Source organism: Tyto alba, unplaced genomic scaffold, assembly GCF_018691265.1.
Source record: "Tyto alba isolate M040663 unplaced genomic scaffold, T.alba_DEE_v4.0 Super-Scaffold_46, whole genome shotgun sequence".
NCBI lineage: Eukaryota > Metazoa > Chordata > Aves > Strigiformes > Tytonidae > Tyto > Tyto alba.
This window is the reverse complement of record NW_024881322.1, coordinates 3,857,856-3,881,783: the sequence shown is the minus strand read 5'-3', so window position 1 is coordinate 3,881,783 and position 23,928 is coordinate 3,857,856. Positions and strand designations below refer to the sequence as shown.

General features: G+C 42.5%; 1 long non-coding RNA gene across 1 annotated transcript in view; it reads left to right on the top strand.

Annotated features, from left to right (window-relative positions):
- The window catches only part of LOC122154767, a 69,009-nt gene that overhangs the window by 11,086 nt on the left and 33,995 nt on the right, over positions 1-23,928 (top strand). The window contains exon 3 of the long non-coding RNA XR_006166855.1: positions 19,965-20,074. This is a non-coding gene — a long non-coding RNA (uncharacterized LOC122154767). The remainder of the gene's footprint in view (positions 1-19,964; positions 20,075-23,928) is intronic.

The following is a 23,928-nucleotide window of genomic DNA, read 5'->3' as shown; positions in this document are numbered from 1 at the left end:
AAGGGACGTGGGTTGCTCTGCAGGTACCAGTTCTCGCATTGTCTGCATCTTGCTTTACATTGCTTGCTTCTGTTATAAATAGATCAAGTCAGGAATGTGCCTTGTTTATACAAATCTGTAAAAAGCACAATATGCTTCTGGGTGTTGTGCAGCTAACCTATAAGGGTTTTTGTTCTTGTAGCTGTTTCTGGGGGGGCCAGGCACTATGTGTGATCTGCAGTGCTAGAGGGAGCGTAGGTGAGAAACAAAAGTCAGAAAGGCCTTCGCAGAGCAGCAGGGGAGCAATCTTTCCGTGGCTCTCGCCCAGACCGAGAGGGGTTTGACCTTGCAAACTCTGAGCTGTCGGAGGATTTGAAGGGGGCGAGCTGGGGAGCGCGTGGTTTGGCAAATCTGCGTTAGGGGTTAATGCTGCCTGGAGGGTTTTGACCAGCCTGGAGCTGGTGGGAAGAGCCGCCAGAGGTGAGGCTTCCCCTCTTGATTTTGCATTTGTCTATTTTCTTTTTTTTTTTTTTTTTTTTTTTTTTTTCCCCCCCCCTCTTGTCTGCCCTCTCGTCCCAGGATTGATCAGCCCAGTCTAAAACCACGCTGCGGAGGCTGTGCCCTCTCCGGTGACCAGGCGGGCAGGGTGAGGACACCCATCTGCCAGCAGCACCCCAAGGGGAGCCGGGCTGTGGGGCACGAAGCATCCCGGCTTGGGGACTCCCCACGCCGTGGGAGACGCAGCCGTGCCTGCGGCCGCCCTTCTTCCCTTAAAAATAAACCTGCAGGGGCTTCAATAAAAGGTGAAACGCAAGGTAGTAATTCTAGAGAACGGCTAATATTTTATTATTGGGAAGGGCTGGCTGTGTGAGTAGGAAAAAAATGTGAGAAAGAGCGTGTTCTGTAAGGACGACAGGGTGTGGCTCAAGCATCAGTAACAAATGCTGGAAGAAAAAATGCTCTTTGTTCTGCAGTCAGGTGGGTTGACAACTATTCTCACCCATCCCTGGCATGCAGAACACCCAATGCAATTAGAAGATCCGGGAAGGCTTGACATACCGAAGCTGCTGCAAACGCAGCAAGCAAAGAGATTCAGCCTAGAATCTGCTGCTTTCTTTTTTTATTACTATTTTTAAACAGTTGAGTTCCAAAGCTAGCCAGTAGCAAGTTCAGCGTATCCGTGCCTCATTGTTTTAATGTCAGTGTTTTGTGTGTTTAATGCTTCAAATGGTAAGTTAAAGCTCTGTAGCACTAAAATTTATACTGGCCTACATGCGAGTAGAATTGGACCAAAGCATACATTAAAGTGTATTAAAAATGTGCACATCCATATACGCATGCAGTACAGCAGATCAACTCATAATGACAATCTTGCTAATTGGAAAATAATTTCAAAGCTATTCCTTTTAAACTACCCTTGTTTGTCTGGCAGGTTTAATAACACTTTAAAAAAAATAAATGGAAAATAAATATAGATTCACAGTTGCTTTTAGATTGCTACAGGCTAAGGCAGTATCTTGAGCTTAAAAAAACTATTATCCTCTTTTTTTTTTTTATGCTTTGTTCATTATGCTGTAAGTTGGCTTGATTAAGTGACTAAAATGTTAAATGTTGGTGTCTTTCCCCCCCCCTTAAGCATTGGAACTAAAACTTAGTCTTATTGCAGTTGCTGGCAAGAAGTGAAATCGTTGCGCAAGTGAAATACTACAAACTTGTTTGTAGAAAAAGCAAGAGGGAATGAACGTATAAAGCAACAGAAAGAGGATATGACCAATGTACATCTCCTCTCTTCCCATTTTAAGTAAATTCTTTTAAGTTCATGAACAGGGATTTTGACAGTTACTTATTTAGTGTGTCTGTATAAATATATGTATATTTTCGTATCTTCTAAAAAGGTCTTATTTCTTTTTCTGGGAGGAAGAGAAATCTACTTGCAAATTTACATCTTGTGACATTTCCTTACAACTACATGCTGGCGTATGTACTGCTAGAGGCCAGCCCATCATTTCTTGGTAAAAAGAACCTTTCAGCTCGGTTACCTCCTGTAGAGAGCTAATTTTCCAGCAGTCAGGCTTGATCTGGATAAATAATTAGAGAGCGCGCGAGAGAGATGAAGATGATCACATCAGCGCTGTCTGTAATTCAGTTAATACAGCCAGACCCTGTGATTTCGCGTCTGCAGCGTACTTGCGTGGTCTCAAAAGCCGCAGAGGCAAGCAAAGCAACAAAGCCAATCGGTTACATTTGTCTTGGAAGAATTAGCGGCACTTTTCATTCATTTGTGGAAAGCCAGCAAACAGCTGCAGCATGCATCTGCAGCACGAGAAGGTGATTCTTGACACGTTCGCTCTCCCCCCCCCCGCCCCCCCCCCCACCATATGCAAAAATTTCATCACACAATTAATGCTGGGGTATTGCCATCCTTAAGGAGAGCTTTTTTTTTTTTTCATTGCAGTTTGAGACGTTGCGGTGTTTTTGTATTTGAGTTAAAATCTCTATGTTGCATAGCGGAGTGAAAGCTGACTAGATGAAGCCTACCATTTGGGCATTTATTTCTTTCTTTTTTTTTTTTTTTTTTTTTTTTTTTTTTAAAAGCTGGTCAAAATTATCCGATAGCAATACTAAACTGCAGAGAAGATGTACTTGGTTCTTTGAGTAAGCGGTAGCATTTCACATGACGCTTAACATCAGTGGAAGAGACCCGGTTAAAGCAAACTACATCCTATGGAGTCTTTGAGGATGTTTGTTATTCATGTGAATATGTTCCCCCTGCATATGGTGCTATAAAGGGGTTAAAAATACATCTTTGCTTCGCTTTATTCCCAGCGGTACCTCCATTGCATTTATACATGGATCAGATTAAAATAGGTCAATATCTTTTGTGGAAGGTCTTTTGACACTTTGGTGCGTGACTGCAGTACACCTACCTTGAGGATGAATGGACCCGGAGGAAATCCATGCATTAACAAAAACACAGCCTAGGGATACTTTAGGATCACATTCCTTTATTCATCAACTAAATCAAAGGCTTGACAGAGGATACTTTGTCATCGAGTCAGTCTAAATAATACTTTTTGAGGTGACAGATAACTTCTGCTGACAAAATAAAACAAGGTATTTAGGCAAGAAACGTCTGAATAGTGTGGGTTTATTCTTTTCTTTACGCTATCATTTGCATTAAAATATGTATGTATTTGCTCTAGCTGAAATTTTTCAGAACCTTATTAAAAAGAAAATTGTGTATTCAGGAATTGCCTTATGGCAGGAAGTCTTTGTCTGCCCGTTTGCTTTATTGCAGTTGTTTACTGCCTTGAATTGATTTTTGTCTACCAAATCAGTATATTGAGGATGGCTGGGGGAAGGCAGGGTTGGGGGGGGGGAGGCGCGGATGCAATTCTGCAGTTAACAGGACCAAAAAGCTGTTTGCTGCCTCACGGTGTGTAGGGGTGTTTGCCTTTTTTTTTTTTTTAAAAAAAGACCAAACTTGGAATTTCCATATTATAAAGAGGAAGAGGCTTCTTTTCGATATAATGGCGCCATTAACATCTATTAATAATGCAGACAGGGTAAGTAGCTGGAGTTGGAGATCCCTGGGGGCCTCGTAAAACAGATGTGCACTATATCTTCCCGGATTTGATAGCTGCTGGGGTCGAGGGGGTCGCTGTGGTTCCCGTTTATTTCCTCTGGCAGCGGTTTTCTAATTTAAGCACCTCTGTCTCCTGGCTACAGTTGCCTGCTGTGATGTGGAGGGGGTGTTCGCGCATTGTCATGCCTGCCGCCGGAAAAAAAGGGGGCACAGAGTCGCCCCTGCCTCGGCGCTGCCTGCCGCCTCGCCCGCTCCCGGCGCGGTCTCCTCAGATGGCTTTTCTGTTCAAGGTGGTGGAGCTGGGCTCTTTTGTTGGTTTTATTTTATTTTATTTTATTTGCAAAAGAAATTAAGGTAAGCCATTCCTCTTCTTCGCAGCTGCAGATATATATATATATATATTTTTTTTTTTTTTTGCATGAGAAGGCAGAAATATTTCAGCTTGCAAGAGCGCGTAGCATATTGCCTGAGGTGAGGTCTAGCCCCCAGTGGGAAATGTAGTTGCCTTATCCCCTTTTTCAGGATTACGCTTCTCAGTTTTAATTGAATATATTCGCAGTGCTGCCTCTGAATGCATAGGGCACTGCATGTTCTTTTATAGCTGTCTGCGTTTAACTCTGGGAGGGTGGGGTTTGCCAGAAGGACTTAAAATATTTCCTTTTTTTATGCTGTTTCTTTAATCGCAGAATAATCGCACAAAAGTAGCGATAAAATAGGAGTGATTACAGCGTATGGCAAAAAATCTTTATAATCAGCACCGTATCGGGTGTGTTTGCATCATACAGGTTTAGGATTGCCTTCAGTCAAATCCGAGATGTGAATGTCTGTCCTTGCGTACACTTGTCTTGCAATATAGTCTCGCTGTATGCATTTAAATGTAGAGGTATGCACCCCTGCTAGCTTGTCACAGATGTAGGGGGGCAGGGGGGAAAGTCCTGGCGTTGGGTCTGGATCCTTTTCAGCTCCTTCCACCAGCTGTGTATTACAGCTAAAAGTTTAGAAACGTGCAGAAGTGTAATGTAACTCTTAGAAAGGAACAGGCAGAAGGGGCAATTCTCCACCTCTTTTATTCTTCCATTACTATGTATGCAAATGACCATTAGTCTCTCACTTTGAGGAATACTGTACTACACAGGGAAATATAATTTCTGCTGTATTTCCTACAGCAATACCCTCAGCTGAGAATCAGGTTGCATGTATCTTTTCGGAATGATAAAGATACACCAGGTAGAAGGAAACAGAGGCATGAGCAGGGATTTTGGGGAGTGCTGCGTAATCCAGTCTGGGATTTCAGCAGGCAGCCTTCAGAACAGGGTGGACGGACCTTACTCTTCCTCCAGATTCATTGAAAACTCAAAACAGAATTCGCCTCTGACTTACCACACACTTAAAACCCCTTGCTGTACTGCGTTCTTGTTTCTGTATGCTGAGACACCGTGTATTCGCTTGCCCGTCCTTGCGAATGCGCGCTGACATACCAGGCGCTTCGCTTGGAACGGTACCGTGAGATTGCTACCAGACCTGTACTGAATTGGGCTGCGAAGGGACATGATAATGACTTGGCTACCTGGCGTATTTTAAAAGCATAAATATTTATAACGTTTCTTCCTCAAATGTTTTCTTTCGCTGATAGTGTCCAAATCCAAAAGATGGAAATTTAAAAAAAAAAAAAAAAAAACCCTATATGTAAAACTTGGAGGGGAAAAAAGACTTAAAAGCAAAATTACACTTTTATATAAAAAATTTGTCATTTTGATCTTTTGTTAGGGCCAGAGTACGCTTGCAGACAGTTGTCTTTTAATACATTGATTGTTCCTTTTATTTTTCTGATAGAATTCCAGTGTAATACTAGTATCTGTTAGACTTCAAATATAAATGCGCAGATTTTACAAAACATCTAAATTAAATAATTACATGTGTAACTTTAAAATGAGTACATTTGCAAATAACTTTTTAAAACAGAGACATTTTTCTTGGGAAAATTTGCTGTTTGTTACTTCTGGTAATTTTGTTTGCTGAATAATACAGAACGTTTGCCCCCTCATTACAGAAGAGGTCAATAAGGCTCATAACTGACAGGTTCAAAAGAACAATAAAATACTGTGTGTTTTTAAGAGTTACCTGAGTCAATGTTTTTACTGATAATTTCCTAACTTAGTCTGTTTGGTAAATTCTGTTATGTATTTACACAATATTTGTATCATTCATCCCTTTTATTATTAAATCAGTGCATGAAGCTAGGACTACTGTTAGCGCTTGATGTTTCCTTTTCTCCTGGCTCTATAAACTAAATCCTTCAGAATTAAGACCTAAACATTAACCAGCATAAAGAGAGATTGTAGGACAGAGCTGTATGTTTTGTAGTTTACCTATTGTTTGTTAAAACAAAACCAAAAAACCTGAAACCTTTTTTTTGTTGTTGTTTGTGGCATCAGTCGCTTATCTGGACCCCTTTTGGATTATTAACGGCAAATTTTACATCTGAAATGCAACTCAGATGCATAATATTTGGTGGTATAATATTTAACGACTGATAATGATTGAGACTACATACAATTCTTCTTTGCCCTGGTAAGAGCTTCTCTGTGAAATGAAGACAGACTACGTGGGTTTTGTGGTGTTGGTGTACATTTTAGTGCACGTTTCTCCCTTATTTTCCTCTGCAAATACACAGACAGATAGAATCAGTAATAGGAAACAGTAATTTTAATGACTTTTATACTATGAACGTCCTCTGGATGATCAAAACATTTTTTTTATGTCAGAATAATAAACAAAGCTAGAAGCAAAATTGTCCACTTTGGGAACTTTGCTGGATATAAAAATACATTGCTAGAAGTCAGGCTTCCGCGTTCTTTGGGAAACAAAGGAAAGATCCTCTTTCCTTTGTTAATGGTATTTATCATCTTTAACTCATTAGTTGCTGACGGCAGAGATGAAATGTTGGAGGGATTAGAGATCATCCATTGATAAAATTCACATAGGTTCTTTGAGGAATGCTCATGTGCAAAATACATGCAAAAATACATAAACTGCAGACATTGCTCCTCCTTGATGCTCCTTAAAGAACACCGGATTTTTATCCTGTGTTGATGTGTGTGTTTAATGTCTTCTAATTAAAGAACAATTGCAGGATTCCTTTTTATCTGAACTTTGGGTGCGCCCTTCTGTAAAATGGAAATGCTTTGTGATGCATCCATGAGAGGGGAACAAAGTAGAGGGTAATATGGGGCTGCTTGATATGATGAGCTGTGATTTGGCCTCTTCTGAAAATATATAATTGTAATTTTGTCTGAGCAGTCTTGATTTTTTGAAAAGTTAACCTTTTTTAAGTGACTGTCTGCAAACTGGGATCAATTATGGGTGGATGTAGAGCAGTATATAAAAATATATAGATATTTTTCTTTGATCTCCTTTTTTCTTTTTATTTACATGTTGAGGGAAAAGGATATGTCCAGAACGTGAGTAATATTTTTTCCTTTAGGTAGGTGTAGCACTTTTTCATAACACGTACTCTTTGCTTTTTTCCAAGTCCAGTGAGTTCTCTAATTGAATTTTAAAGAATGGTGTTTCGGTGAATGTTTCACTACATTGTGTCTTGCTCACGCAGGGCTTACAAACATACAAATAATTTGCACAATTTTAAAAAAATTTATTCCCATTAAATTGTATATACGAGTTCCTTGAACTTTCTATTAAGGGGAAAAAAATATTTCCTTCTAGTGACTCTTTTATGTTTTTGTATGAGATCCTGCAAACCTTTAACTGGGATCCCATTACTGTAGCTGCTTATGATAACCTCCAGCATGTTGATGTGAGGGGAGGAGCAGAAATCTAACAGCTCACACTCCAGACACCCACGCTGATTGCAATAGAGGAAACTCTGTACAGCAGCAAAACAGAATAGTAAATATAGAGTAAGAAATTGTGAAAATGTGGCAAGTTATAATTACAAAGAGGGGACCTCCATTGAGCTAAATACTTTTTGTGTATATGACACAAATGAGATGATTTGCAGGGGAAAAATCCTCAAATTCATATAATGTATTTACTTTTTATAAATGTATGTTTCTGTCTCCTGATTTCTGATTGGCTGACCTCAAAAGGAGGGCTCATTCTTCTCTGGATTGTGACTCTGGCTTCATACTCTTAAGAGACAGGACCAGGTACAAAAAGATGGTAGCATTGGCGGTGAGATCTGAAGAGCAGTAGTGATTCTCTGAGGATATAATTTCCCCCCATTTTTCTCTTTTGTTTAAGTCAGATATACACGATCGTACACACATTTCTGTGTGTCTTGGTACATGTGGCAGAGTGGCTGTGAACGGACCTCGGAGTCTGCAGGGATTCAACACGCAGGTACCAAGGATGCGCAGGGCCAGTGCTTCCAGTACCCTGTTTGAGTTTCCATGTGCAGGAATTTGAATTACTTCTCCTAGAATCTTCCATCAGGGAGGAGATTATTTGGATCGCAGGAGGATATAAATTAGTTATTTATCAAATGCGCCTGGAAAGACAGGAGGCTGCATTTGTGTACAGAATAGGAGACAACTACTGATTAATTATGCTATAAACCACACGTAGCTTATAAATGTGTGCATGATAAATGTCTGCATGATATGCCCTTTTCCACTTTGTCTGTGGACAACACATTCATTTGTCTCCCTGAGGACCGCTGCAAATACTCCAAACACCCATCCCTTTTAAAATAAAACCAAATCTGCCAACGTGATAGGTTTTTGGTTTGTTTTGCTTTTTTCCTTTCTCCTTGCCGAAATGGTGAATTTCCCCCTTGGCAGATCATGCCTGTTTGTTGCTCCTAAGAGGTTTGAAAGTGATTGGCATGTTGTAAGCAGCCTGACCTGGGGGGGGGGGGGGGGACAGGGACCCCCCCACTGGCTGTGGGGCACAGCCGTTGCCTCTGTGGGAGAGATGAGCACTGGGCTGGGGACGATGCTTTGGGTAGAGCCCCTCCTCTCCATCCCTTTCAAGGCCGCTGCTCTTAGCGCTCTCCCTCTCGTTAGAGTGCCGGTTTTGGCGTTGAAGGAGTTAAGAAAATGTGACTTTGTACCAACTTCCCTTCCATGTCTGCACTTACTAAATTTCATTTTATTAAAAGGCAAAGTCACTTTCCTGACGCTGTAGCTGCTTTGCTCTGACCTTCCCTGAAGGGCAGCCGTTATCCCAAAGGTACGGGTTTCTTCCTTGAGGAAATAACATTGCTGGCCCTCCCTCCTGCTTGTTTTATGCCCCAGCACTTAATTTCTGTGAGAATCATCGTATCTTCTTTGTGTGTTTAGACCATGAACACCGCATGGGGAGATTAAACTACTGTGCATGACAATTATGTGTACGTGAAACTCTTCATTAGCCTTCGTACTAAAGAAAGGAGAAAATAGGTGTCACGGAAAAATTTCTGCCCGGTTTTGCTTCCGCAGCAGATGGGTGGGAGTGTTGAAGTACCTCTTCTGATTCCCAGCGGCAGCGCGCGGGTTTTCAGGCAGACCTCACCTCCCGTGCTGGATGGACGGGGACCGCAACGTGCAACCGGGTGGTCCGGGTTGTGTGGCCGAACCGGGAGCTGGGGGGTCCTTCTCGAGAGAAGGAGGTGTCTCTGGGCCTGAGCATCCCCGTGCATCTGCGCCGCTCTGCCTGCGACCTTTTGCTACCTCCAGTAGCAGAGCCTGATCCTTCATGAGACCGTGGCCCTCGGGGAGGGGCTGGAAGTGCTCAGCGTGTGGTGAGAGAGGGCTCAGGTCTTGCGTTCGTGTCGAGTCACTGCCAAAAGCCGTGCTCAAAGCCCTCCGCGGCTGGCAGGGTGACACACCATTTTCTGCTTGAACAGCAGAGGGGCATTCTCAACGTCTTGCAAGCGCCTTGCTCTGTTGGAGTTGAACTTTGAACCTTTGTAAATTCATAAAACATCTATGAATATGCAGATTTTTGTATCAAAAGTCAAACCCAAGAGCCTATTAAATATTATAAATTAACTCCAAGTGACACTTCAGTGACATCAGCTGTGACAACGGAAGCGACATTTCTGAATTGCCTTATTTTTAGAGAGAGTGTTGATCATGGCTTTTTCAATTGTCACTGTGGCATAATGCTTATAGACCAACATATTTCTGGCAAGCGTGACGTGTCCCTTCTCTCCGGTTGCAGGCATGTGGATGGTCAGACTTGCTGCTGCTCAGTAGGGTTCCTGTGCTGACAATATGCAGCGATGGCATTTCTGTCAACAGAAACCCATGGGTTCCCATTAACCTATTCAGAATTAAAATGTTTCTTGAGAAAGGGTTCTTGATTAGATATCAGTAATGTTTACCAAGGCACAGAAGAAGAAAAATGGTAAAGCTTACAAAGCAAGGGCTATGATAAAAAGCATCAACAGTGCAGCATTCTTTCTTCTTTTTTTTTAATCCTCAGCAGTGGACTACATGTTTTCAGTTCTGGTGTAGCTCTCAAAGGATAACAGTTTCAAGTACTTGGCATTTGGAGAGGGGCAGTTCTTGCCACTGTCTGCATCCCTGGTCCCATGTAATTCTCTGACTCCCAGGCTGATACTAGATGTAGATAATGATCGTCTCTGCAAGGTGCTATGCAAGCATTTGCTAAGCCCTGCCTCAGATCTTGAAGGTTGTGTTAATGCTCAATAGTATAGGCCAATACTATTCTGTAAGCTTATGTCCTGGCAGGCTTCACTCCCGACAGTCTATGAAGGCAATGTCTAAAAGCGTCCACTAATCAAGAGCCCACAGCTATAGGCAATCTTTTTATTGAGGGGAAACTGCGTAGTTCTGGTGAAATTTGTTCTCTTTTAATGATTGTTTCACCTACGTTTATAATCATGCAGAATAAGATAGATGTAGAATAATTCTAGTCATGAAAGAGGTGGTTTAACTAACTTCTTATCTTGGTAGATCGCCATGATTGGGGTGCCACTTCCCGAAAGATTCAGTGCAGAATTTCTGGTTTATTTGTTGTGTAGGAAGTGCAACACAGATTGTAGCTAAGCAGATGGAGTACTGTCATTGTCTCTTCTGACTGACTAGAAATAACCACATCCGCTGTTTTATTATTCTGTTCTCTTCACCTCCTAAGTCGTAGCTTTGAAGGCCCGTGAGGTTCAGGCTTGTACTTACTCAGTCAGTTCCCTGGACGATGGATCCTTGGCCAGATTGACTGATAAATTCTGCTGTAATATATGTCATAAGCCTGGGTAGGAACCTAATTAAATTGTCCTGTGCTTCCCTTTTACTTTCCACCTTTCAATCATTGATTGGACTTTGATCCAGTATCTCCTATGTAACTGGAAGGAGTGCGGCTGTCTGTACAGAACCTGTACTGCAATGCAACACGTATCCAGCTTCTTCCAGTGTACCCAAACATACGTGTGATAACTTAGCTTTGTATCCACATCTTAAATACATTTTCTTGCTTGATATATTTTACGCAAGAATAACACTTACAGGCTAATTATTTTTCCTGTATCTTCCTGGCATACTTCCTTTCCAATAAGCTTGTTGAAATTAAGCCTGTGATAAGTCTGTCACTCGTAAAAATCAGAGATTCTTGTCTGTCATTCTCATGATTAGATGAGATAAAATTTATATTTATAAAAGAGATATTTACTGCAGGTTTAATCCAATTACTTGGTTTTAAAAATGGGGCTTTTTTGCACTTTATGGCTTTTGTGGTCTTAAATTATGACATTGAACATTGCCTGCTCCACTGGCATCGCTGATGGCAAAGCACTTTATTCATAATTTAACGTTTTCTATATAAACATTCCAAAGCCTCCTTATCCTTAGTGCTTTGGTTATGACAGGGTAAAATCGCACGTGATTAACCAGGGCAGTATGTCTTGTTGCACACCTATCCAATGACACTACCTACGTTCCTCTAATATGTTGCAGCTCTGAGGCTAATTATCCAAGAGTAATAGTCACGTTCAGTCTACTTGTGTGTGATGCAGAGTCTATTCACTGTTGTCACATGATCTTCCAGAAGACCATTTACTGTGATAACTTTGTAATTTAAAAATTATTTAATGGTTATGTTCAGGTGAAAAGGAGCAAATCACCTACTCCATGTGTCCTACTTTATTTGAAATGGTTTTTTGCCTAATCAGTGGATTTATTTAATGTTCTAATATAAAACTCATCTCTCCAGTTTCCACCACAAAATTGTGAGGCTACATCGTACACGTTTATAGCAGCTCAGATTACTTGGGTTTTGGTGAATCCAGCTTTCTTTTCAGCTTGAGAAAAGCTGATTGCTGTAAAGCTTGGAACATCATTACAGCTGGAAGTATTGTTGTTACTTGCTAATGCCTGGAAATTTGTTTGCTATCCTGAAGTCAAAGGAAATGTAGATCAATGCAAGAAGAACCAAAAATAGGAAGTTTTTATCACAGTTTAACATTGTAGTGGATCAGTAGCCTTTAGTTTTGTTGTGTGTTGTTAGATAGGCATGGTATGTCCAATACTTGATTTTAAATCTTAAAGGTGTTTGGATGCAGCTTTGTTTCTGTGTGTTCCTAGCAAATACCATTGGGTAACAGCAAAATTCATGTGTGGGATTGCCTGAGAGATAAGAGCACCTGGTAGTGACCACCAACCCAGAAGAAGGCTTTTGGGGATTTTGAAGAAGTTTTTTGAGTTTCTATTTCAGGACTGACCTGTGTTTTGGATGGTGAAAGGCTGCTGTTGACTGGGTGACTGAAAAGTGTAAGGCCTGTGTTGTATGTCTCTTGGTCCCCGATTGAAAAATCTGTTCTAAACACTGCCACCAAGGATCCTGCTTAATTGTTTGTTTGGATTTTTTAACTGTCTGTAAAAAGAAGAAAAATAGGTCTGTCTGTCTTTAAAAGGACATGAAGAAAGAAGGAGAGGCACGTGGATTAATGTTCACCGGAACTGGAACGTCTGCTAGGTGTTCAAATGAAGTGCTTTTCTAGTCATTTCCATTGATCAGGGCTCACAATGGGTTTTCTGTTCCAGCCGTAAAACCTTTGACCATACAGATGATCTCCTTAATGTATCTGGTCAGTTGTCCTGACTTTACTTATATCTTGAGAAAATCCTGTAGGAAATAGCAGGAGAGCTGGACTCTGCGCTCATGCCCTAATATTTCACTTGCTGAATAAAGCAAACCCTTAATTACAAACTCAGCCACATGGAAAAAAATTGTTTAGGGCTGACATTTGTGCATGAATTAAATGTGTGATGCGTTTGTTGTGGAGGCATGAGGTTGTAATTAGGGTTTTATATGTTATTGTAAAAGGAGATTAATGTATAGTGTGTTTCCTTATCAGCGGGAAGCAGGAACCAGTTCCCTGTGACAGCGCAGAGCCAGTCCCCGTCCCTGGACGTGTGCCGTGCAGGCGTGGGCTTGAGGAGCCCACCTAAAGGGTTTTGCATTATATAGGGTTTAAAAATACTGGAGAGGCAGGTATTGGTAACACAGGAGCCTGGGAGTGCTTTTGGAGCTTAATTCCAGGATTTCCTAATTTGCTAAAGAGGCAAAGTGCCTCCCGTTTGACCATGACACAGTGCCTGGGTACTTGAGAGGGGCTGTCTGGGGGTACCTGGCACCCCTTCAGAGGGGACCCCAGGGATGCTGTTAGTAGCCCTGTTCTCCAGGCTGCGAGCCAGCGGCGAGGGGTGGCAGGGGCGAGGTGGTCCAGCCGGCTCTTGGGCAGTTGGGCACGCTGCGCTGCTCGTGTTAAACATCGGGGGACGTGATGGGGGCACGACTGGGCAACTTTTAGTACAGTCCATCTGTCTGGGTTTTTTCTTCAGGGATCTGCTGCGGTTCCCAAGCTTTGCTGCTCCGCAGAGCTCACACAGAAATTCCTGTTTCAGTCCCAACTCATCACCAGCCAATTTTTCAAAGCAGTTTTCCCGTACAGCCGACTCCCCCTTCCCACACCCACACAAAAGTCTTTTATTGTTTTCTTCTTGCTGCCTTCTTCCAGCTTTTCCCTATACGAACTGAGCTGCACAGTGGAGTTGGTTATGAAATCTTTTGCATATGGACAGGGTTGATGTTTTCTACATCTGTACTCTACTGAGTCAAAATGATATTTTTAACTTCATCTGCAAGTCTTGCTTTTTGTGTCCAACACAATGGATGGGACGGGCCCAGCCCTCTGTACGCGCTCTCTGCTATTCTTTCTCTCCCTAGACGGGAAGCTCCCATTTCCCTATCTTGTTGACATAATTTCAAGATTCTTTAAAGCCACCCATGTGCATAAGTAAGTGGTTTGCTGAGCCGTGCATAATGTGGTCACTTGAATGCTTCTGGAATGCATAGGTATCATGTGAAGATAATGATCCATATAAATGCATTTCATAGCAAGAGACTCATCTATAGATGGTGTGCATGTAGGTTGCCTTAAGCATTGGAGCTGCTTTTGCGTTTTGTTCCTCTCTGCTTGCTCAGCTTTAGATCCCTTTTTTCAGCTTTATATTTTCACAAAGATTTTCTTTTGTTAGCTGTGTTAGAGATATTAATTGTGCCCACAGAAAGCCACAGTTAGGTGTATATGTATTAAAAGCCGCTATGCTCTTCATCTAGAGGAAAATTGGAGATTGTTTTCTTTAGTGATTTGAGTGGTTGGTTGTTGCTCAATGGTAGAAGAAAGTAGGACTGTGTTTCAGACAATTTCTACATTCCTTTTTTTGTTGTTGTTTGAGGAAAATTGTCAGGCTTTTCATACGTGGTTCATCCTGGGTCTGCAACCCTCCAGAAAAATTGGTCTGTTATTAAGGACTATAGAAACATAAAAGTATAGATATGAAAAACTACTAATTAAAATCAGCTCCAAAATTTTTCTCTTTCTCAGTGAGACAACTGAGATAATTGGCTGGTTTTGGTGTTGGTTGGTGAGGAGTGGAACTTCCTTTTCGTGTCCCTATGTATAAAAGCATGGCTTGTCTTTGATGTGCCAGAACTTCACGATCGAGTCATCCCCATGGCCCTCAGTCCCCTTACTCTGACACTTCGCGTCACCCTTCCTCCTGCTGCACAGCCCAGTCATTTCCTGCTGGTGCTGTGAATCATGCCCTTCGGATGCCTGACGCTGGAGAGCAATTTCTGCAATTAGTGAGCATAAAAAGCAATATTGCCCTCACCATGGCCGCACGAAGACTGCAGTCTCATGTCATGAGTCAGGTCTTGGATTGGAAAAAAATCAGGTCTTTGCTTAATGGGGAGTGTAGATACCACCAGGATGGTCTTGTTTAGGGCTTTTTTTGATGGTTGATGTGAGATGGACCTATCTCAAATACATTTACGGTGCTTTCTTATGTTAGTCTCCATACTGAACTCTTGTGAAGCCTGTCTTAATTTGTGCCTTAAACCCAATTTGTTCATGGAGGCTGCAAATTACTGCTGCATCTGCCTGCATATCCCACGTATCAGGTGCTGAATTAGCTACAAGGCATGCTGATGGGTCATTAGGTGTCATTAGCCTGGAAGTGCTTCATATGAAGCATATTGCAAAAAATCCCCCAAATTAGACCAGTTCTTCATTGGGTAATCCATACGTCTTCTGACGGCACGTCAACAGGAGAGTTCAATGACTTCTTATTTGTATGTTCTAAGAAAAATCTCACTACAGACATGCAAACTGGAGAATAGGGTAAGATTTTGAAATAATCTCCAGAAGATGTTCCCTGAGTTAAAAACAAAAGAAAGTAAGTTATAATTTTTGATCCACATAATCTTGCCTTTATTTTGAAACAACATAGCCTGTGAAACTAAACCTCTTGGTCACAAACCAATGCTTTCATAAATGTTTAAATTAAAAAAGCACTATTAGCATAAATATACTCAGACATGTGAACAATAACTCAATTTAGAATACCACGTTAACATTATTAATCAAAATACTGAAGACAGACTGCTGACAACACTCATCTGCGTGCAGCATATTAGTGAAACAAGGAATAAGGCTTGTATTCTGAGATCATCTTTATACTGCAAAGCCAGGATGTATCCATCATGTCACTAAATATCATTTATAATCCATTGTAGAATAAACTCCTGAGTTAATGTTTTTGCACTGCAGGCTGTCAGAAAAAGCAAGGAAGATTTTTAATGCTGTTCATGATTTGAAAACATTCATAATTTGGGATAAACATAAAAATACTCATAGAGCATCCCTATCAGAGCCTATGAATGAAGAGGATGCGCATCAAGAGAGTCCCTGCTACACAATAGATTATTGGGTTTTCGGGAGAGTAAATGCATAAGCTTTTCTCATAGCCAGATAGCCACAAAGGCATTCTTCCTGGGGCTGAAGTGGCACTGGCATGAAATTGGTTTGTAAAACACATTGTGCATTACAACACTACCTCTAATTATGACGTGTATTCTAACTTCCAAATAATCTCTCCTCCAGAGCCTTCAAATACTGCCTTACCTAGTCAAGCAAGACCTTTTTTGAATGGTTCAGCACGTTCACGTGTGTAAAAGGAAAGCTGTGACAGGGTTTTGTGGCTCCTGCGCGGGCGGTTTTTACTCGACCCAGGAACACTTTGCTGGTGAAATACCTGACCTTTCTCGCCTGGCAAACCCTGACTGCATTCATTCTGGTGCTGCAGCATCCAACTTTTAGCTTCTTGGAAATAAATGTAGCACTGGAAAAAGGTCCCTGCCAGAGATCAGTGGCAAGATTTTGGTATCTTCCTTGGCCAAGGGGAGAGGGAAACCGTGTCAGCTTCTTCTAGTCTGTTATGCTCTAAAGAGACTGAAGGGTCAAGGATTTCATCACCAAACAAGCAGTCTTTGGCTTGTGTGCCAAGGTTGCCAGCAGTTTTAGGGGCATTGGCACCCACTCCCTGCAAGAGGAGTAATCATCCTGCTGCACTCAGTGAGTTGTCAAACAGCTGATATGCACTGGTGACTTTTGGTTTCTGGCAAAGTGCAAGAATTGCACCTTGCTAGGTAAAAGACTCTGCTGTCATCACACATCTTTTTGTCTTTACCAGTCCTGTAGGACATTTCTTAATCTGTGTGAAAAGCAATAGCTATTTGTACCAGTATATTTATTATATCATACCACACTATATTTATATCATTGAACATGTTTCTCATTTTCATTTTGGTCTGTAGATTCAGACCAGAACTCTGTCTTCTTTTGGGCTTGTTCCCAATTCCTTTAGTGAGCAAGTAAGACCGCAATTCATGATAAATGCTGTTATAAGTTTTCCTTCAAACATTCGTTGATACTACTTGCATTCAGGACACTTTTGGGACCCCTGTAAGATACAGTAATCTGTTGAGATGTGCAGAAATGTTACTCAAATTATTGACATGCGATAAAGTACTTCAGTGAAGGTTTCCTACCTGATTTAATCACATCCACAGCAGTTTCCACATGACGCTTGCAAAAGGACAAGACCTGAAGTTAAGCAAAGCTCGCACAGAGAGGTGTGTTTGCCAGTTCTGGCACCAGTATAGATGCTGGCGCTCGATGCCTTTGTTTGACTGTGTAGTTTAGCCCTTACAGTGGCAGTGGACTTCCAGAAACCAGAGGTGGGGAATGAATGGGATCTTACAGGAGTTAATTTACCTGAGCCAGCAAAAACAGAAGCACAAAAAGCCTTGTGCACTGGGCAGTGTTTGCATTACAGCCAGAATATCTTGACAGGTTCCATTTTTATGCGCTAATTAAGGAAACGGATCTTTTCCATGAAGCAGATTTGGAGTCTGTGTCTCCTCCTCTAGAATTTGGTAGGGATTTTTCAGTTAACCTCAGAGCTGTGTCAGAAGAGAGGAATGTGATGCAAAAAGAGTGCACTTGGATTTACAGGGGAAAACCCCTGAAATTAGCATTACCCTTTTTGGTGTAATGTTAAACCACAAGCAATAGCTTCTGTGAATTGCTGGCATTGTTGAAGAAATCCACAACAATGTGAAGGTTGACTGGAAATAGGCTACCTGATTTCTTTGTAGTAAGTGTTAAGGTCCTAAGTTTCTAAAATGGTATTAAATCTGGGTTGAAATACTGTGCTGCGATAGGACAGGTATTTGAAAATGTGTTTTCACTTTACTTACATGCCTCTGAGCTAGGATTTCATGTCCCCTTTTACAGCTGGCTTCATCAGTGTTTCTTAGGTCAGAGCCCAGGCATGGGGCCCCCGCGTTACCTAGCCGTGACATCATTTTCAGTTGCAAAAGAAATACAGAATCTGAAATGAAGGAGGAGTGAAAGGGACTGCAGGCTCTAGTCTATAATTGGGAATCTTTACTTTCATTTAAAAATGTCTTAGAAGAAGCTTTGTTGTTCATCTTTCCATATAAGTGGATATATTCTCATTGTCTGCTGTTAAAGAGGAGTATTTTTAACAGCTATGGAAAGGTCCTCGGGGTACATGTGTGTAATAATAATTTTTTACTTTTAAAGGAAATCATCTGTAAATCCCATTAGTTATCATTTTTCAATTTTCATCTTTCCTAAGCATGATTTAACTTCAAGTGTTGCAGTCCTTAAATCTAATTAAAGAATCGCCTTTAGTTCCCATCAGAAAGTCAACCTACTGTAGATTGTTGGACTGAACGCTGGAGACGAACAAATTAAAGCCCTTCCCCGTTGGGGTACGAAAGAGCTGCAGGGACGTTCCTGGCGTGCAGAGCGGGGCCGGAGGTGGCCAGAGGTGCAGACTTGATCCCGTAGCAGCGGGGCTGCGGGAGGACCCGGGCTGGGACTGGCAGGGGGCGGATGGAGGGGACCCGTTTCCATCTGGCGCCGCTCTGCTGACGGCTTCCTGGGAGGTGGTCCCGGCTGGGGGGGAGAGGGCTGTGACAGCAGCCTTTGCTCTGCCCCCGGCGGGCAGCGGCGGTCCCTCTCCCCACCAGCACGGTGTGTGGCCTCCCCCCTCCCCCTGCTGCTGCGGCCCCGCTTTGTGCTCTGCAATATTCGATAGCAGCATCCATGGAAACCGCCGCTGGCGGCGTCTTGCGAAAGAATTTGTTAATTAAAAGGCGTTTAAAATTGTAATAAAGTTGCTATCTTAAATCCAGCGGGGGTGTTGCAAACGGTATCCCACTCGGCCGTCGCTCTCCGAAGCTGAAATGCAGTTGGAGATGAAGTGCCCCTTCACACCCAGTTCTCATCTTCTGTTATCTTAGCACACAGTCAGAAGGCATATATTAGTATTAAAATTTATATAATTAAAACAGTGAGGGCTTGACCCAACCCGGTGACCACCCATAAACTCTATTATCTGTCCCCCACTTCAGCACGAGGCGAAGCACCGAGGGGTTTGTCCCAGCCCTCGGTGGAGCCGCCTCTGCAGTGGAACCATTCTCAAGAGCACAGAGAAGATAAAAGGGGGTGAGCAAGAAGGGAAGGAAACTCGATAGCCTGGCAGAATTGCTGCAAAATGAACATGAGGGCGAAGACGAGACAAGCGTCTCACAGACTGAAGGGGAATAAAAAGCTAAAATGTGGTTAGAAACTTGGGGGTGGTTGAGCTGAGGAAACGGTAAGTGTGCTGAGTCTGGGGGTTGTCGGGGGAAGTAACTGAATTTGTGTTCAAGGGCTGGATCCGTGTTACGTGTGAAACTGAACATCGTTCGCTGCCTTTGCATGCGGGAATCACGTGGTGCAGGAGGGTTGTAAACCTGAGAAGTTAGCAGTCTTTGCTAAAAACGGCTCTAAGTGTCACTTAACCGTCACCTAGGAGTTATTCTTTAAGGAAAGATTATGTTCTTACAATGTGGAACAGTAGGGAAAAGTAGAATACAGTAAAGGACGTTCTTTGGGGTAGAGGAGTTGATGCAGTTTTAATGTGGGTCTGTGGCTGATCACTCCCCTGGGGCAATTAAAGGAGGCAGCTGTAAGGTTGCGGGATGAGCCTGGGAGTAGATGGGCAGAACTATCAGGAAGGCAGCGCTCCGCGGGAGCTCGCCTCCAGCCAGATCCCAAACATGAGAGACTCCATGTAAACTCTGAAGAAAGGGTATTTGGCGTTCTTCTGGACACGCAGGCAGACAGGTTCAGCCCCTGCTGTTTCAAGTCTTCTTTACTAACGTTTTTTGGCAGTTCTCCCTTTCCATCGATGAGTAGTCTGAGTAGTTCTTGCTAACTTAAAGTAGCTCTGGTAGCTGATGCTCAGACTTGAAGGATTAAATGTTTGGCGTGCAAAATGAGGAGAATTAGTTTATTGGCGTTTTCTGTTCAGCAGGAAAGGACAAACAATCTAGACATTGACAATTCGTGTTTTCTTTTGAGATTGGTTTCCCATATAAAAGTGTGTAAAATAAAAGCTGTATTTAAATTTTTTCATGGAAAATATTAACTTACTCTAAGGTCAAAATTTCTCAAATTCTTATCCCTGTTATTTCATTCTAATTCTTATCACAAATTGATCTTTTATCCCAGCAGAAATAATTGGTTCCGGCCAATAACAAATCCTCATCTCGATTTCATTGGCTTGTATCTCGGGCAACACAAGAGACATTCCTTAATGGCTCAAAATATCCCTACTGGATAATGTAAGTAGACCATCAAACTAATCCAATTAAACTTTTTAACCTTTCAAAGTTAAAAACCAAGGATTTAGACACTGTCCACAAACAGAACTAAACACGCTCAAATCTTTTTACTATATGTCATTTTTTCCATGTTAACATAACTGCATTTTCATTTAAGTGTATCTCTAGTGGTTATTACTTTTTACTAGTGTCACCAAGTAATTAATTTTATGGTTAAAGTGAATATATTAAAATGGAGAACCCCATCCCAGCAACATACCTGCAGTTAAACAATATTACCTCTCTGTGTGGTGAGGATTCAAACCAGTCGATTCGTAATTTGTTTCCTAACCTCCAGGAGGAACGAAAATAAACTGTACAGAGCAAGAAAAAGAACAGAAATTGTATTGGCCTGTCTTGCTGAGTAAAGCGATGGATAAGAGTAATTCTGTGAACAGCATAACTTACTTTATTGCGGAAGGAAACAGCATGCTCAGAAAATGGCTGCTGTCTCTCTGGCGTGGTTGTTTCCACATCTGACACCTACCAGTGCCACTCACAAGGGCGCTGATGGCAGCTGAAAGTTGCAGTAAGAGGAAGGAAAGCATTTCAAGCTGACTCATTTCAACAAGTGAACAAAAATCCCTGGATTCTCTCACAATGGCCCGTGAAAAGTGTGTGTTTGTGTTTTCCCTTTGCTAGCAATGCAAGGTAGAAGTACAAGGTTTGCTTCACGCCTTTCCCCACCCTCTTTTACGTGATGGGGTTGGTGAGTGCGGGAGGATGGCAGCGAGCTCCCTCGCAATGCCCCGTCTCAGTTGGACCACTGCCTACTGCAGATGCGGGAGCCTCTTGTCTGCTTCCCTATAAAAATGAGGCTCTCGATCAGTAACAACCTGTTCTCCAAAAGTGTAAAAATGGTATGTTTGTACCAGGTCCAGCTGTATGTTGGTTTGACCTGATTTTATCAAGCGAAACAGAGGTTTTGATCACTTTTTCTAATATTTCACGTTACTCAAGTCCCATTCAGTAACGCTGTTTCAGGTATGAGATGTAGCAGAGAACTGTTTTGCTACAGGCTCAGACCCGAGGAGACTCCCTCAGCACTGTGGCCCGAAGAGGGGTTTGCTTTCCAAAGTCACTGTAAAGGTCAGATGCAAGTCAGAAGGGGGGGGGGGGGGGGGGGGGGGGGCAGAAAAAGTCCTTTTTGACAGCCATTGAGGTTGTGTTTTGGGAAGAGCCATTCCTAACCCCTCCGCAGAGCTTCTGCTTCAAGCAGAGACCAAACGGCGTAGGTGTCTCATTTTCTGGTTCCCGGGCAGACGCCAAGCTGTTCGGTGGGGAGCGGTCGTTTTGTTGTGAACGTTTGCTGGGTTGTTTCCAGTCAGCGGCTGGGGGTCGGGTTTGGGGGCCAGGCTGCTCGTTTGTGTCCCAGTTGTGCTTGGCGTGGCCACCAAGGATGGCATGAGAGGCTGATGGGGAAAAGGGGGGGGGACTCGAGCACTGCTTCGGAGCAGTCCCTGCGGGGTGAGGTGGCCCTACCACGGTCTTTCTGTGGCCATCGGTGCTCAGCTTTCACTAGGGACAGTGCTCTCGTGCCCGGTGAAGTTCCACAGGGCGAGTGAAGAGTGGCATTTAGGCTGCCCAGTTTACTGCCCAAGCAGGGGGTGACTCCTAAGGGGGGGTATCTCTTCTGTAGTCAGAAAGTGTCATAAACTAGTCAACAGCGATGTACTTCTGCAAGAAGACGACTTGCTGGATGCGAAGTGCTGTGCGTGTGATGCATGAATAAATCCTTTTGAGGTAGCTGATGCCAATAAGGACCCAGGTGGAATATTTCTGTGTCCTCTTTGGGGCACGACCCTTCAAAAAAAAACTATAAGGAAGGGCAAAGGTTAACAGCAAGAATGACAAGGAATTTAGAAAATAGGATGTAGGACAGCAAGTTTAAATAATGCGAGCTGTCATTGGGCTTCTTGGCTAGGCTGTGCAACCTTGGAAGGTCTGTGAGCCTTCTGGAGAGTGGGGAGTAGTCTGTGGTCTGTCTGCTGCGAGTTGGGTAAAGAGCAGTATGTTGCAGCAAGGAAAATGTAGGTTAGGTTTTAAGAAAAAACTTTGCAACAGAGAAGGGAGAGAAGCCCCAGAGAGTCTGCTTGTGGTGGTCCTGGGGTCTCTGACACTATGGGGGGGTTTGAGGAGAGCTGGATAAAGGCTGGTCGGGGGGGTCTAGGTCACTGTTACTGCTGACAGGAGATGGGGGGGATTGGGGGGGGGCTCCCCACAGTCTCTTTGAGACACGTGGTTACTCGTTCTTTATTTTTACGACAGTTAATATTGGAAAATTAGTGCTGCGATGTGAAAAGTGGGAACGTGCCTGCATCTGGCAACTGATCGGCACGGTGTGCGTGCGGGGGTGGAGGTGGGCGATGCGAGAAGGCAGCTCTCTTAACCGGCTCACCCCATCCCAGCAATTGCAGATCACTGCGTCAGTGGGTAGCTCTGCTTCTTTTGAAGATATCCTCTTCTTTGCACATTAATAATTTCTTAAATTTTTCCAGTGCTTTCAGTTATGGGATTTGTACGGATGGCTAAGTACTATTTTTGTAGCTGCTGTACACTGCATAGAAATAATATCAGTGCATCTTCTAGTCTGGATTCTGCATTGCCTCGTTGGTTTTCTTTGTCATGTGTCAGGTCACTAACATCACTTCAGTAGGGTTTTATAATTGCATTTAATATGTCACTTACTATGCACGCCTCATCTGATTTCTATGGTACTAATGAGATAATTTATCTTTGCTGGGTTGCACAGTCAGTTGTGTGTTGATAATGCATTTAATTTTACTGAGTTACAAAATCTTGGCTGATTTTAGAGAAGGGTCAGGGCCAAGATAATTTTGTATTTTAAAATACTTATCAACTCCAAATGCTTCATGTTAGCTTTCTCTTTGTCTTTTGAGCGAGGGCAACTCCATCCTGAATTTTATTCAGAGAATTCATAAAACTTCTGACATTTGATTGAGAGAGGAAACAAGATGAGGAATTCCGTGCTAGCGTTTATTAGCTTTTTAGGACTCATTTTGGCGAGGAGGAGGATGGTGGGGAGGCAGAGCCAGCTTTCCAGTATCAGAGCTATCAAAACAGCAAGCCTTGCTACCTTGCAGCAATAAAAGCCCAGCGAACAAATTTTAATGGGTGAGGGGAATATCTTCCACTACTGCTTTATTATTATTTATTTAAATTTCACAGGAGCTGCATTCTGTGCATCCCTGAACAAGGGATGTCACTTGTAGGAATAGTTTTAGGTTTTAGACACTTTTTCAAGTACTGTATTTCACTCCCGTACAACAGTTTTCTTGCAAAGTTAATTGCTCTTTTATTTTACAGTGACCTTGACTGTGTTTCATATCTGAAGAAAAATGACATTTGGGTTTTCTAATTTAGAAGCACAAAAGAGGTTGAAAGAGACAGCGTTAGTACCTGATTCGCATGCCGAAAAAAGGTGCTTCTGTTAAATTACAGGCTGCTGAAGCTGGGGCCAAAGATAACATTATTAGACTTTTGGAATAAATATGATTAATGGGACAACAGGACTATCATTTGGGCCACCTCTTGTGTATATACCTTATTTATTTTAATGAGTAGGATTTCATCGTTTAAATCAAGTATGTGTGTGCACGTATTTTTTTTTTAACCTCTCTCATTTTCCCCTCATTTGGAGGTTTAAAATGTCTAAAAACGTTCATGTTTTCTGAAGTCCACCCTGGCAGAATTTTTGGAAAAGGAGGAACCTCCCCTCATGTATTGTCTCTTCCTCTGGTTAAGATGTATGAGATTTAGGAGAATACGAGCCATTATTTGTAATGGAAAAAAAC